We start from the raw sequence: 16,135 nt of genomic DNA, 5'->3' as shown, positions 1-16,135 counted from the left end.
TTTTTTTTCCTGGTAACATAACGTGATGTTTATGTGATGCCATGAGCAGTACAATCTTTGAAATGCATTCTATACGATGAAAAACACACTATGTTCTTCATTAAGGTTTTAAGATATTTACCATTAACTTTGAGTAGCTCTTAACTTCCTTAATAACCAGTTAGAGTTTTGTCTCAGTAGAAACACAAACCTATCAGCTGCCTGAACAGTAAGCTTTAGAGAAGATCTGCAGTGTGGTGCCTTTCCCATCATCTCTACTACTGTTAAAATTGAGTGAAAGATTCACTTGCACTGACAGCAAGTTACAGGCTCCACTACCCCAATGTTTATCAGATAGGAAATCTGACAATGTAGAAACCTTCAGTAAATATTCATGGAACAGCATCTTGTTTAAAAATAAATAGGGGATATGGAATAGGGAATCGGGGAATAGAATCTATTCCGCAAAGATGGTCTTCTAATTAATCAGTGACAAAGCCATGACTGACTTATTAAGCTCTCAGAATTTATTCCACATTCTAAAATTTTCAATCAACTTTCTTCCACAAGCAATAAACTGTAATAAGCTTCAACAGACCTTGTGAACTGTCTCTCTAATGGTGAGCAACTGCCAGTATAAAATTCAGATTACAGGTGAATCGCTATTCTTCTGCACCACCTAGCAGCAGGCTCAAGTGAGCAGAGGCTTAAGAGAAGAAAATAATAAGCTATAAAACTGGGGGCAGGTAGCAAGAGTCCTCCCCCTAGTTCAATGAAAAAGAAAGCTTGCTTGCTGCTACATCATGTTCAACTACTTGCAACATAGCGTTCCTCCCTCCCTCTGTCCCAACCTGCCATTCAACTCAGTGTGGGAGCCAGACAATCTCCTGCTCTCCCACAACCAGCTCATCTGATGCCAGTAGTTAGCTAGATACATTTAAACCAGGCCAGAAGTATTTTCATTTTCAGGCTTCCGGCTGCTAGCTTCATTCAGCTGGATCATGTGGTCATTCATTTTTAGCTAGTTCTTATTTTTTAGTGGAATATATTGATTCCGGAGCCCATGAAGTCTAATGGCATCAGATCAAACATGGACAAGGAAACCTCCTGCTGATTACCACCTACCATCCCTCCTCAGCTGATGAATCAGTGTTTTTCCATGTTGAACACCAACTGGAAGAAGCACTGAGGGTTGTAAGGGCACAGAACGTACTCTGGGTAGGGGACTTCAATGCCCATCACCAAGAGTGGCTAGGAAGCACCACTACAGACCGAGCTGGCCGAGTCCTAAAGGACATAACTGCTAGACTGGGTCTGCGGCAGGTGGCAAGGGAACCAACAAGAGGGAAAAAAAACCTACTTGACCTCGTCCTCACCAATTTACCTGTCACAAAGCATCTGTCCATGACAGCATTGGTAGGAGTGAACATGCATCGTCCTTGTGGAGAGGACGTCCCATTTTTACATTGAGGATACCCTCCATCGTGTTGTGCGACACTACCCTCATGCAAAATAGGATAGATTTCGAACAGATCTAGCAACTTAAAACTGGGTATCCATGAGGCACCATGGGCTATCAGCAGCAGCAGAACTGTGTTCTACCACAATCTGTAACCTCAGGGCCCGGCATATCCCCCACTCCACCTTTACCATAAAGCTGGGGGATCAACCCTGGTTCAATGAAGAGTGCAGGTGGGCAGGCCAGGAGTAGCACCAGGCATATCCAAAAATGAGATGTCAGCCTGGTGAAGCTACAGCACAGGACTACTTGCATGCCAAACTGCAGAATGCAATAAACAGGGCTAAGCAATCCCACATCCAGTTGTGAATGGTGATGGACAATTAAACAATTAACAGGAGGAAGAGGCTCCACAAATATCCCCATCCACAAAGATGGGGGAGTCCAGCACTTCAGTGCAAAAGACAAGGCTGAAGCATTTGTATCCATTTTCAGCCAGAAGTGCCGAGTGGATGGTCCATCTTGGCCTCCTCCTGAGGTCCCCAGCATGACGGACGGCCGTCTTCAGCCAATCAGATTCATTCCACGTGATATCAAGAAACGACTGATGGCACTGGATACTGCAAAGGCTATGAGCCCTAACAACATTCCGGCAATAGTACTGAAGATTTGTTCTCCAGGACTTGCCGCGCTCCTAGCCAAGCTCTTCCAGTACAGCTACTACGCTGACATCTACCCAGCAATGTGGAAAATTGTCCAGGTATGTCCTGTACACAAAAAGGAGGACAAATCCCACACAGCCAATTACTCCCCATCAGTCTACTCTCGATCATCAGCAGACAGTTTGGGTTCCGCCAGGGCCACTCAGTTCCTGACCTCATTACACTCTTGGTCCAAACATGGACAAAAGAGCTAAACTCCAGAGGTGAGGTGAGGTGAGAGTGACTGCCCTTGACATCAAAGCAGCATTTGACCGAGTATGGCATCAAGGAGCCCTAGCAAAACTGGAGTCAATGAATATCGGGGGATAACTGTCCGCTAGTTGGAGTCATACCTAGCACAAAGAAAGATGGCTGTGGCTGTTGGAAGTCAATCAGCTCAGTCCCAGGACATCACTGCAGGAGTTCCTCAGGGTAGTGTCCTAGGCCCACTCATCTTCAACTCCTTCAACAATGACCTTCCCTCCAGCATTAGGTCAGAAGTGGGGATATTCGCTTATGATTGCACCATGTTCAGCACCATTCGCGACTCCTCAGATACTAAAGCAGTCTGTCCGGAAGCAGCAAAGCCTGGACGACATTCAGGCTTGGGCTGATAAGTGGCAAATTACATTTGCACCACACATGTAGTGGGCAATGAGAAAAGAGAATCTAACCATCGCGCCTTGATGTTCAATGGCATTACCATTGCTGAATCCCCGACTATCAACATCCTGAGGGTTACCAATGACCAGAAACTGAACTAGACCAGCCACATAAATACTCTGACTACAAGAGGAGGTCAGAGGCTTGGAATTTTGCGGTAACTCACCTCCTGTCTCCTCAACACCTGTCCATCTACAAGGCACAAGTCAGGATTGTGATGGAAAACTCTCCACTTGCCTGGATGAGTGCAGCTGCAACTACACTCGAAGCTGGTCACTATCCAGGACGAAAGCAGCTCACTTGATTGGCACCCCATCCACCACTGACGCACAGTGGCAACAATATGTACCATCTACAAGATGTACGGCAGCAACTCACCAAGACTCCTTCGACAGCACCTTCCAATCCTGCAACCTCTACCATCTAGAAAGACAAGGGCAGCAGATGCATGGGAATGCCATCACCTGCAAGTTCCCCTCCAAGCCACACACCATCCTGACTTGGAACTATATCGCCATTCCTTCACTGTCACTAGATCAAACTCCTGGAACTCCCTTCCTAACAGCTCAGTGGGTGTACCAAATCCCAAGGACTGCAGCAATTCAAGAAGGCAGCTCACCACCGCCTTCTCAAGGGCAATTAGGGATGGGCAATAAATGCTGGCTTAGCCAGCAATGCCCAAATCCCACAAATGAATAAAAATTTGTAAGTCAAACAATTTATTTTCCTAATTTTATGTAGAGTCCTTCACAGTAACAGAGCATTCATCAAGTCCATTTTTATTAATTTCTAAAGTTTATTCAGTCTCCGCCAGTCATGGATGAGCTGGACGAACAGCCAACAAAATCAGAACTCAGTGATGCCACTGATTCTCTAGCCAGTGGAAAAACCCCTGGAAAGGACGGCATTACCCCTGAAATAATCAAAAGTGCCAAGCCTGCTATACTCTCAGTACTCCATGAACTGCTTTGCCTGTGCTGGAATGAGGGAACAGGACCACAGGACATGCGCGATGCCAATATCATCACCTTCTATAAGAACAAGGGTGACTGCAACAACTACCGTGGACAACTACCGTGGAATCTCCCTGCTCAACAGTGGGGAAAGTCTTCACTCGAGTCATTTTAAACAGACTCCGGAAACTGGCTGAGCGTGTCTACCCTGAGGCGCAGTGCTGCTTTCGAGCAGAGAGATCCACCATTGACATGCTGTTCTCCATTCGCGAGCTACAGAAAAAATGCCTCGAACAACAGATCTTGCTTTCATAGATTGCACCAAAGCCTTTGACCTCGTCAGCAGACGCAGTCTCTTCAGACTACTAGCAAAGATCAGATGTCCACCAAAGCTACTAAGTATCATCACCTCATTCCATATGAAAGGCACAATTCAGCAAAGCAGTGCCTCATCAGACCCCTTTCCTATCCTGAGTGGCGTGAAACAGGGCTGTGTTCTCACACCTACACGGTTTGGGATCTTCTCACTGCTGGTCTCACATGCGATCAAGTCTTCAGAAGGAATTTTCCTCCACACAAGATCAGATAGCAGGTTGTTCAACCTTGCCCGCCTTAGAGCGAAGACCAAAGTACGGAAAGTCCTCATCAGGGAACTCCTCTTTGCTGACGATGCTGCATTAACATCCCACACTGAAGAGTGCTTGCAGAGACTCATCGACAGGATTGTGGCTGCATGCAACGAATTTGCCCTAACCATCAGCCTCAAGAATATGATCATCATGGGACAGGACGTCAGAAATGCTCCATCCATCATTATCGGTAACCATGCTCTGGAAGTGGTTCAAGAGCTCAACTATTACCAGTAATCTGTCTCTCGATGCAGAAATCAACAAGTGCATGAGAAAGGCGTCTGCTGCTATGTCCAGACTGGCCAAGAGGGTGTGGGAAAATGGCGCACTGGCAGGGAACACAAAAGTCCGAGTGTTTCAAGCCTGTGTCTTCAGTACCGTGCTCTACGGCAGCGAGGCCTGGACAACGTATGTCTGCCAAGAGCGACGCCTCAACTCATTCCATCTTCACTGCCTCTGGAGAATCGTTGGCATCAGGCAGCAGGACTGTATCTCCAACGCAGAAGTCCTCGAGGTGGCCAACATCCCCAGCATATACACCCTACTGAGCCAGCGGCGCTTGAGATGGCTTGGCCATGTGAGCCACATGGAAGATGTCAGGATCCCCAAAGACACATTGTACAGCGAGCTCGCCACTGGTATCAGACCCACCGACCGTCCATGTCTCCGCTTTAAAGACGTCTGCAAACGCGACATGAAGTCCTGTGACATTGACCACAAGTCGTAGGAGTCAGTTGCCAGTGATAGCCAGAGCTGGCGGACAGCCATAAAAGCGGGGCTAAAGAGTGGCGAGTCGAAGAGACTTAGCAGTTGGCAGGAAAAAAAAGACAGAAGTGCAAGGAGAGAGGCAACTGTGTAACAGCCCCGAAAACCAATTTTATCTGCAGCACTTGTGGAAGAGTCTGTCACTCTAGAATTGGCCTTTATAGCCACTCCAGGCGCTGCTCCACAAACCAGCGGCCACCTCTAGATGCTTACCCATTGTCTCTCGAGACAAGGAGGCCAAATAAGATTATAATTCACTCAGATTGTAACTATGGTAACATTTAAGTATCATTTTGAATTATCCCAAAAGTACTAGAACATACGAACTAGGAGCAGGAGTAGGCCTCTCGACCCATCGATACTGGGCTGGCATAAGATCACGGTTGATCGGATTGTAACCTCAATTCCACATTCCCGTCTCATCAAGAATCTAAAAAAAAAAAGGCAATAAAGTGCCCATAAAGGAGGCTCCTCTCCTCCGGAACCTGGTGGAAGGCCACCAGGGTGCAGGAAGTGGCCCTTAACTGGCCACCCAGTATGTTATGGCAGGGGGAAGATGGCAGGCTCCCCTCCCAATGTATCTGCGCATCCCCCACCCCACCATATTGCAAGCCCTCCCACCTCCCAGCCTGACCCCAATGGGCCAGAAAACTCTGCCCTAAGTTTCCACTGCATTAGTGCAGCATTTTCCCAGATACACACAAATTACATTAAAGTCATTAAATTAATTCCTTAACTTCGGTCGTCATCACTGCCCTAGCTAATATATTACTAGAGAATTTTAGTCATCCATCCTTCCAAGTAACTTTGTTATTAGATATCATTGTTTATTCTAAATTAGTTCTGTAAATTGTTGTGGAGATTTAACAGGCCAAAGGGCCTGTTCCTGTGCTGTAATTTTCTTTGTTCTTTGTTCTAAAAGTTACTAGGAACAAAATGAACTACCTCTTGGACTCCAGTTTTTTCAAAGGATTACCTATTGACAGCATCATACTTAAAGTTTAACATTCACACACAAATTGAAATGGCCATCATACCACAGGGCAATCATTGGACACTGGCAACTTTTAACAAGTTTGTGCCTGAGGAGATAACTAATCTTTGCCACTCATTGCATACAAGATCTTGTCGTAGGAGCGTTCTTTCAGTTTTTTGCTCAGACATTATTAAATGCATTGAAATATAATAGATTAAAAAGTTTCAAGCAATAGCAGGCTACAAAGAAATGACAGAAAGCCAGAGAACTTTGTACATAGAAGCTGCTCTTTCAAGAAATGAAGGATTGTGTACAACAGTAGATAATGTAGATAGTCTCCATTCATTCACTTCCATATACAAGCACACAGCCTCCTCCTTCATCTCCAACATCCACACACCTGGAATTGGGTTTAGAGGGATAATTTAAAAATTTGCAGATGACTGCAAATTTTGAAAATGTAGCAAATTAAATTTAATGCCAAGAAGTGTAATGCATTTTGGAAGATTGAGAAGAGGCAATGCAAACTAAACATTATAAATTTTAAGGGGATGCAGGAATAGAGACATCCAAGAATACACATACACATATCTTTGAAGACAGCAGGACAAGTTGCGAAGGCTGTTTTAAAAAAAAAACACACTGGATTCTTGGCTTTATAAATAGAAGTGCAGAGCACAAAAACTACCAAGTTAGTGTAAATCTGTTTCATGCATCACATTTTTTGAATGTGAACGCCACTTTAGCCTGTTTCTAATCTACTGGTACCTTTCCAGTGTTTGGTGACTCCCTTATAAGTAATGCCTCAAATCTTTTCCCTGGTTTCCTTTTGCACTGATAAATACTGTCCATTACGTCTGGAGTTATTGTCTTTAAGCCCTTATAGACCATATAGAACTTCAATCTCATTTATGTCCTTACGTTTGCCTGGGTTAACTTTGAGGAGGGAAATGCTAATATTTTCACTTGTGAATACTTGGAAGTCATTCAGAATGTTTGAAATCTATGCTCTTCCTTTTTCAAGCCCAACTGCACGTTATGGTTTTTCCTCTGATCTGACAGCCCGCTGACGGTTGAAATACTGAAAGAACTTGTGCTTTGTACCTGCTGCTATTCTTTTTTCTGAGCTTGCTTTGCCCCATTGGTCATCCTTTTTATATTTCTGTTTATTCATCCCAGTGAACTCTATCTCTTTGCTCCTGTAGGATTTGTAGAGGTATTTTTTCCCTCTGTTTTACTTTTGGTTTGCTAATTGGTCTATTTAGGGTTGTGTTTAATCTGAGTTTAAGCTTTAAACCGTGTATTTATCCTGCAAGCCGAACATCAACCTTAATTGTTCCAAAGATTCTCAGTATACTGCTGAGGTGTTGATGAACAAGCTTGCCTAAACAATTTAAGTTGTCCTGGGTGGAATTAGCCATTTTAAAGTTAAACACTCACCCTCCTGGTCTTGGGAATTTCTAAATCCCCAATCATACCAATCAATCATTCGGTGGCGGCTGCCCTCAAGGTACCACTACCATTTTTTTTAATGTTGCCTTGGACTTTTACAAATATCAGTTTGGAATAAGAAACATAAAAGAAATCTGATGCCTTCCCCAACACCATCATGAAGCAGTCAATGTTATGTTTTACATAATATTTATTAGTTTTGACTTTAAACCACTTGGATTTTCCCAATATATTTTGGGTTGATTTTAAGTCAGCTATTAACATAACTTTCATGTTCTCACATACCATGTGTCTGCATTACAATGGCATTAATCATCAAGTCCAAACTTGAAGATTATATGCACAATAAAAACTTAAGCTAACAGAAGGGGAAAATCCTGCCTGACCAATCTTAGACTTGTTGAGGAAGTGACATCCCAAGTAAATTGCGATAATCCCGAGTATATTGCCTAAATTTCCAGAAAGCATTTGACAAAGTTCCACACAAAAGGTTTAGTTAAGCTTAAAGATGTGGGGATTTAGGGTAAATCTTGGGTATGGCTAAGAAATTGGCGAAATAATACATAGCAGGGCAGGCAGCATCTGTGGTTAGTATTTCAGGTTGATGACCATTTAAAGCTACAAGTTATTTATTAAAGTTATATTGCGGGAGGGGTACTGAGTGGTTGCCTTACAATTGATTTTTAAGATCACTAGTTTCCAAGTTACATCAATAATTTGGATCCAAAGCAAACTTAAATGCAAAACTGCAGTCTATACCCAAGTAGGAAGTACCGTGATATTAGAAGTTGCAACTTACACAATGAATTGAACAAAATAAGTGGGCAGACAATGGTGGATCTAATTTAACACAGACAGATGTACATTACTGCACACCGGAAGAATAAAATGGCTTAATCTTGTTTCAACAGCATTCATGGGAGCACAAGTATGGATTAAGTTGAAAAAAGCTTTTGACTCAATGCTCAATATGCCCAATGTAGCTATCAACATAGCTAATAAAATGCAGAACTATAATAGGCAAAACATACAAATCAACAGAAGTCATGATCAAACTGCATACTACGCTCATAATACCAACCATTAAGTACCAAGATACAGACACTGGAGACAGGACAAAGAGCCACAAAGCTGATCACTAATCTTGAACTCTGGATTTTGAGGAAAAACTGAAGAAACTTTGAAATAAAAACAGAAAATGCTGGAAATACTCAGCAGGTCTGGCAGCATCTGTGGAGAGAAACAGAGTCAACATTTCAGATCGACAAACTTTGATCAGAATGGTCATCAACCTGAAATACTAATTCTTTCTTTCCGCACATGCTGCCTGCCCTGCTGGATATTTCCAACATTTTCTGTTTAATTTCAGATTTCTAGAATCTGCAGTATTTTGCTTTTGCACTGGAGAAACTTTATTGCCTTGTAAAAGAGTCATCTGAAAGGTGGCCTTACACGAGGTACACAAGATTATAAATGAAATTGAAAAAGTAAATCAAATATTTTAAATTAAGTTGCAAGACTAGGACAACAGACCACAGGTTCAATTTGGTAAAAAGCAAATTTAAAGATTAATAGTGAGTTTTTCTTCAGAGAATAATTAACACATGGAATGGACAGAGAGATAATAGACAAACAACTTGGGTACATTACTCCAATTCAAGTGACATACACTAACTCTAATCCTTTAGAGCAGAATTTGTAAGGAGCATCCAGGAGGGTTTTCTAGAGCAGTTTGTAAATTGTCCAACTCGGGAAGGGGCCATACTGGACCTGGTGTTGGGGAATGAGCCCGGCCAGGTGGTTGAAGTTTCAGTAGGGGACTACTTTGGGAATAGTGATCACAATTCCGTAAGTTTTAGAATACTCATGGACAAAGACGAGAGTGGTCCTAAAGGAAGAGTGCTAAATTGGGGGAAGGCCAACTATACCAAAATTCGGCAGGAGGTGGGGGAATGTAGATTGGGAGCAGCTGTTTGAAGGTAAATCCACATTTGATATGTGGGAGGCTTTTAAAGAGAGGTTGATTAGCGTTCAGGAGAGACATGTTCCTGTAAAAATGAGGGATAGAAATGGCAAGATTAGGGAACCATGGATGACAGGTGAAATTGTGAGACTAGCTAAGAGGAAAAAGGAAGCATACATAAGGTCTAGGAGGCTGAAGAAAGACGAAGCTTTGAAAGAATATCGGGAATGTAGGACCAATCTGAAACGAGGAATTAAGAGGGCTAAAAGGGGTCATGAAATATCTTTAGCAAACAGGGTTAAGGAAAATCCCAAAGCCTTTAATTCATATATAAAGGAGCAAGAGGGTAACTAGAGAAAGGATTGGCCCACTCAAGGATAAAGGAGGAAAGTTATGCGTGGAGTCAGAGAAAATGGGTGAGATTCTAAACGAGTACTTTGCATCGGTATTCACCGAGGAGAGGGACATGACGGATGTTGAGGTTAGGGAAAGATGTTTGATTACTCTAGGTCAAGTCGGCATAAGGAGGGAGGAAGTGTTGGGTATTCTAAAAGGCATTAAGGTGGACAAGTCCCCAGGTCCGGATGGGATCTATCCCAGGTTACTGAGGGAAGCGAGAGGAAATAGCTGGGGCCTTAACAGATATCTTTGCAGCATCCTTAAACACGGGTGAGGTCCCGGAGGACTGGAGAATTGCTAATGTTGTCCCCTTGTTTAAGAAGGGTAGCAGGGCAAATCCAGGTAATTATAGACCGGTGAGCCTGACGTCAGTGGTAGGGAAGCTGCTGGAGAAGATACTGAGGGATAGGATCTATTCCCATTTGGAAGAAAATGGGCTTATCAGTGATAGGCAACATGGTTTTGTGCAGGGAAGGTCATGTCTTACCAACTTAATAGAATTCTTTGAGGAAGTGACAAAGTTGATTGATGAGGGAAGGGCTGTAGATGTCATATACATGGACTTCAGTAAGGCGTTTGATAAGGTTCCCCATGGTAGGTTGATGGAGAAAGTGAAGTCGCATGGGGTCCAGGGTGTACTAGCTAGATGGATAAAGAACTGGCTGGGCAACAGGAGACAGAGAGTAGCAGTGGAAGGGAGTTTCTCAAAATGGAGACGTGTGACCAGTGGTGTTCCACAGGGATCCGTGCTGGGACCACTGTTGTTTGTGATATACATAAATGATTTGAAGGAAAGTATAGGTGGTCTGATTAGCAAGTTTGCAGACGACACTAAGATTGGTGGAGTAGCAGATAGTGAAGGGGACTGTCAGAGAATACAGCAGAATATAGATAGATTGGAGAGTTGGACAGAGAAATGGCAGATGGAGTTCAATCAGGGCAAATGTGAGGTGATGCATTTTGGAAGATCCAATTCAAGAGTGAACTATACAGTAAATGGAAAAGTCCTGGGGAAAATTGATGTACAGAGAGATTTGGATGTTCAGGTCCATTGTTCCCTGAAGGTGGCAACGCAGGTCAATAGAGTGGTCAAGAAGGCATACGGCATGCTTTCCTTCATCGGACGGGGTATTGAGTACAAGGGTTGGCAGGTCATGTTACAGTTGTATAAGACTTTGGTTCGGCCACATTTGGAATACTGCGTGCAGTTCTGGTCGCCACATTACCAAAAGGATGTAGATACTTTGGAGAGGGTGCAGAGGAGGTTCACCAGGATGTTGCCTGGTATGGAGGGCGCTAGCTATGAAGAGAGGTTGAGTAGATTAGGATTATTTTCATTAGAAAAACGGAGGTTGAGGGGGGACCTGATTGAGGTGTACAAAATCATGAGAGGTATAGACAGGGTGGATAGCAAGAAGCTTTTTCCCAGAGTGGGGGATTCAATTACTAGGGGTCACGAGTTCAAAGTGAGAGGGGAAAAGTTTAGGGGGTATATGCGTGGAAAGTTCTTTACGCAGAGGGTGGTGGGTGCCTGGAACGCGTTGCCAGCGGAGGTGGTAGACGCGGGCACGATAGCGTCTTTTAAGATGTATCTAGACAGATACATGAATGGGCAGGAAGCAAAGAGATACAGACCCTTAGAAAATAGGCGACATGTTTAGATAGAGGATCTGGATCGGCGCAGGCTTGGAGGGCCGAAGGGCCTGTTCCTGTGTTGTAATTTTCTTTGTTCTTTGTCTGCAGCCCATCAACAAATTTTCCATCTCTGATGTTACATGTCTTCTTATACCATACATCTGGATTTTTCTACCAAGCCTCCAGTAAGTCATCTGGTGCATAAGGGAAAGAGAATTTCCACTTCAGGACAACAAATATCTGCAACTGGCCTAGTGCTACTTCATGACTAGCAGCTATGCATGTAGGGCTACATCACTGCCTCAGGGCATAAAATAGCCTCCAGTCCCGCAACCTTCCCAGATCTATGTACTCCAATTCTGGCCAATTGTCATTCGTCTATTTTACTCCGCCCACTATCAGTGGCTCTGCCTTACACCTAAACTCAAATTCCCTCCCAAAACCTCTCTGCCCCTCTACTCCTTCAGGCATTCCTTAAAACCTACCTCTTCAGTCAAACTTTTGGTTATCTGTCCAGTATCTCATGTGGCTCGGTGCCAGATATTGTTTGTTAATGCTCCTGTGAAGCACCCTGGGACACATTACAACATTAAAGGCATTATATAAATGCAAGCCAATGTTGTTGCTAGATTGCAAAAAAGCACAGATAAATCAATATCAAACTAAGCATCCTTCTTCTTTGGTTTGTGTAATCATCGACTTTGAAACCAGATCATTTGGATAAGAACTAAGTTTCTAGGAAACTAAATGCACAGCTACAAAGCAAAGGGAACGAATTATAATAAAGTTGAAGGAGAAAATTAACAAAAAATACTCATCACAGAATCAAAATGAGAAATTACAGCATAGCTGGAAGCCATTCTTTCCAGTGCTCTTGTGCAGTTACTGGTTCTTCAAACAGAGCTACTGGGGCCATTTTTCCTGATGCCCTCTACCCTGGCACTGAACCTAAACTACACTGCACCAGTACAAGGAAAAGAGCACTTGGTATTCCCTAGCCCTAGCCATTAACATGGTGCAGAGGCCCATCCACTGTTAGTACCCAACACCAGAGAACATAAAAATGAGGCCGGAGGCTGGGAATCCACCCCCTCCTCTCCTTTACATTTGGATCAGTAATTTCACCCCATCCTTGAAAGGTTTAGAAATGCCAGGACAATATAAAGTGACCAGAAAGCTGGCGAAATGAGTTTCTGCCTGCCTATTGAACCCAGGAAATGGGCATACCCCTGGTTGTAAAGTCAGGAAATGTAGGGAGAAAATAATGGCCCCATTTATTCCACTTCCATTTCCCTGCTCTTTCTCTTTTCATATTCATCATTTTCAAATAATTTTCCAATTTGCTTTTAAATATGATACTCTACCTTAATAGCTACTGATGGCAAAACATTGCACATTCTAATAACCCTCTGAAAAATGTCTAACTTCCTTCTTCATTCTTCTAATAATCCTCAGTCAATGCCCACTCTGAACAAGACAAAATAATCTGTAGGTGCTGGAAATCTGAAAATATCATAGAATGGCTAAAACATACTCAGGTTAGGCAGCATCTATAGAGGGAACAGAGAACTAAGGGTCCATACTTCAAAAGTCAGCTTACATCGTCCCATGTATAAAATCTTTCAATGTTTGCCTTCAAAATCTTTCACAATTTTGCAACATTCTGGATCTCCTGACCACCACCACCCCACCCCCCCCCAAAACTTTTCTGATCCAGTGAAGAAAAAAAATCTTCATGCCTTTCTTCATAGCTGTTATCTCTAATTCTTGATATATTAGTGAATCTTTACTGTATGCGTCATGACTCTAATTTCATCCTGCCTAGTTCATGCAAACAAAATCTTACATTAAAGAGAAACTGTTATAGGAAGAAATTGAAGGGGAAAACAAAGATTTGTATACATGGTATATTTAACTGCATATTTAATATACATAATTTATTTTCTATGAATCATGCCATTCTGTATATGTAAACTGCCCAATAATGGTTACACTTACAGAAACATTTCTCAGATACAAAGTACAAGTTAAAGTAAATATCTAAAAGGAAAATCAGCTTCTCTTTGGAAGTCAAGCATTCAGACCACTTAAACGATCTTAGATCTCTCAATTTCTTCATGACTACAGGCTTTTTGCAGGCGCAACTAACCAATTGTGGGAGAACCAAGTAAAATGTCTTTCTTCAATTCAGTAATATTGCTTGTACAACGAATTAATATACAAGACAATATCTGTAAAGGCATTTTGTTGATATCGTTCAGATTTCAGAAAGGCAGCACTCAAGGAACCTCCACGAGCTGTTCTCCTGAATTTATACTGATAAAGGCCATTGGAAATTTAGTTGCAAAAGATCATTTTTTCTGTGCATGTATGAGTACTATCATGCCTCTATTTAACACCTGAAAATTTCAAATCTATCAGCCAGTTAATCATAAGCAGCAGCACAGGAAATTGAATTATAAAGATTTATGCATATTAAAACTGTATCCAGTGCCATTCAAATTTTTTTTTTTTTAAAGTCTAACTATTCCATTGATAGCAGTCAATCACTAAAAGCAGCACTGATAGGTTGCTGTGAAGTACACTCTTAGGAATTAAAGCAGAGACCAGGGGCTGAATTGTCAAGGCATGTCAGTTTCAAGACACCGTTCCTGGCACCAGCAATAATCACCGGGGCAGAGGGAGGGCGAGACAGAAATCCCACTCAACTGAGGCCAATTAAAACTGTGTAAAAGCTCACCAAGAGCTTGTCAAGATTTGAAATTGAAATTTTTAAAGGGGCGCATGGGCTACCTGCATCTTCAGCAACAGATCAGCTGAAGGGAAGTGGGCAAAGAGTTGGGAGCCAGTCAGGACAGCTCCAGGGCATCACCCGGGCCCAACAAGAGGGTCCACAGGGCAATGGGGGACTCAGCACTTGGTAAGGGAGTGCCCTTGGTGCTGCACAGATTGAAGGGAGATTGGGCACTCAGCGCTCGGGTCTTGAATGGGGTAGCACCACCCCCCCACCCCCGGCATTACAGGGGTAGAGGAGCAGGGGGCCAAGGCTGCCAAGGATAACTGGGCAGCCACCTGCCCAGAAGGAAGATTCTAGCTGGCAATGGGGGTACAACTGTCAGATTTTGGGCCCAGTGATGAAGGGCAGAACCCCAGGCATCAGCAAGGGTACAGAAGAGGGCCAGGAAGGCAATGGAGGCTAATCTGTCAACAAAGGATCTACTGAAGATGGAGCCATCTTGCAGAAATGGGATTATAATGAGTGGAGTAGCATGGGGTCTGCTCAGTTCAGGATTCTTTCAAAACACGTTGCTTTTGAACCAGGAAAAGCAGGAGTGCTCCCTTTATCCCACAGCATTCATGATCAGTCCCTCCCTTATTAAAGCCAGCCCAAATAATATCAGTGAGATCAAAGCCCAATTCTGTCCTCCCGGTTTAGGTGCGTGCTAACAGCACGTCCCTGTTATGGGTCACAACCAATTTTCAACCTGTTTAAATAGAAAAGAACCAAATTTAAGCATTATCCAAGATACACAATTCTCAGTAGCTTACAAAATAAAGCATTAACCAACAATTAACCATACGAAACTTTGCAAGCAGAGAGACAGCTATCCAATAGCACCAGGTAAAGGGAGCTTTAATTTTGATTTAAATTCAAGACTGAAGGATAGTGCTGCAAATTTAATTTGCACTCAATCTACATTTCATGCAAATAGTTTTTAAAAATTGATAATCCAATTAATTTAGCTGCTGTGACGATTGTATTAAATGTGTGCTAAACTTTAAATCAAGATTTTAATTGAGATGATGTATATATGGATAAACACATCTAAGGTTAATGCTTTATCAACAGACAGAAATTTGATAAGGTACCTGAAGTACTTTCATAACCACACAATTTACTCATTAACCTGACAGATGTTCTTTATTACTATACCCATTTCAAGGTAGTGAATTTTGTCACATATTAATCCAGCTTTTTCTGAACTGTTTCCATTCCAGCTTTACTTGAGCAAAATCAAAGACTAGCGTGGTAACTGTTTACATTTTGATTCATACAAAATCACAATTTTTGATGCAAGCTTGGCACTAGAGAAACACTTAAGAGCTCACCTGATTATTACGAATTTAGAGTGAAAAAGTTACCCTACATCTGAATTAAAATACTAAATTACCATCTTTCCATTTTTATTTGAATGCTTGCAGTAGTTTTTTTTTAAACATACTCACTAGAGGTGAATGCAGTGTTTCTCAACCTAAAAAAATCAGTTTCTATTTATCTTTGATTCCGTGAGCTTTTTCAGAATATGCTGCAATAGGCTACTTAATAGTCAGCAGTGTTGGATCAGGGAGGGGTGGAGAACTTCAAATATTTAAATCACTAATGCACTACTATGACCTCCTTTTTACCAATGAAGGACTGTGTCCATCAGGAATCTAATTCTCAGTTATTTTAATTTATACTATTTGCAAAAATGCTAACTTATAAAAATTGAACTCTACTCATTAAAATCTACCTGTATTTGTCAATGTAAAAGTAAGATGTTTAACATGAAATGCCTCA

At 42.4% G+C, this 16,135-nt stretch overlaps 1 protein-coding gene across 2 annotated transcripts in view; it reads right to left on the bottom strand.

Annotated features, from left to right (window-relative positions):
- Positions 1–16,135, bottom strand: part of rbm45 (RNA binding motif protein 45) — a 120,180-nt gene that overhangs the window by 56,248 nt on the left and 47,797 nt on the right. The gene's annotated exons all lie outside the window — the stretch shown is intronic.

This window comes from Heterodontus francisci, chromosome 7, assembly GCF_036365525.1.
Source record: "Heterodontus francisci isolate sHetFra1 chromosome 7, sHetFra1.hap1, whole genome shotgun sequence".
In the NCBI taxonomy this organism is placed as follows: Eukaryota; Metazoa; Chordata; class Chondrichthyes; order Heterodontiformes; family Heterodontidae; genus Heterodontus; species Heterodontus francisci.
This window is presented reverse-complemented; position numbering and strand designations above follow the sequence as displayed.